The sequence below is a fragment of the Myripristis murdjan genome, chromosome 16, assembly GCF_902150065.1.
Source record: "Myripristis murdjan chromosome 16, fMyrMur1.1, whole genome shotgun sequence".
NCBI lineage: Eukaryota > Metazoa > Chordata > Actinopteri > Holocentriformes > Holocentridae > Myripristis > Myripristis murdjan.
Window position 1 is genome coordinate 19270180 of NC_043995.1, and position 738 is coordinate 19270917.

Here is a 738-nt window from a genome sequence, read left to right on the forward strand (position 1 = left end):
ATTGTTTTTTCTTTTTTTTTTAATCATAAGTACAACTGAAATTCACAGCTTTAACTCATGTGGACAAACAAACTTTAATCTCCAGTGAAAAAAGTTGGAAACAGTGTAGTGCCTCCATATTTTTTGTTTTCCTGTTTTGCCAGTAGATGGTGCAAGCATCCATCAGCTGGCAGACCTGCAACTTTAGCATCACCCTCAGGCCTCATAAAGTTTTGTAAGAAAACCTCTCATCCCTGGTTTAAGTAGCATCCTAGGCATGTAACACTGAACTGATTACAATAGTTATATGCACTGTCCCCATCCCAAATCAAAACTTCTTTGACTGGACCAGTGCTTGCAATCAGGGCTATTTGACTTCATGTTTATGGTCTATTCAAGAATACATGTTTTTTTTTTTTTTTTTTTTTTTTTTTTTTTTAAGATATTGACATGGCAGGCATGCAGGTCCATAGCTTGAATATCTGATGGCAATATTATTAAAGATGCTTTTTACACTTTCAATAGTATTATTTGTCAAAATGTTGAGATCTTGGCTCCTATTTTGCCAGTTGTCCGGCTTTTGTAGATTACAGTTAATCCAAAAACTGACGGAGATTTGATAATATTTTCATAAGATTATATAGTTGTACTGTAACTCCCGACACGCCCAGTTGACAGAGCCACTCCCCGAAATCCAGTGACATCCCACACTCTCCACACAACTTTTGAGTCCATCTCACTACTTCTCCTGGTCGACGA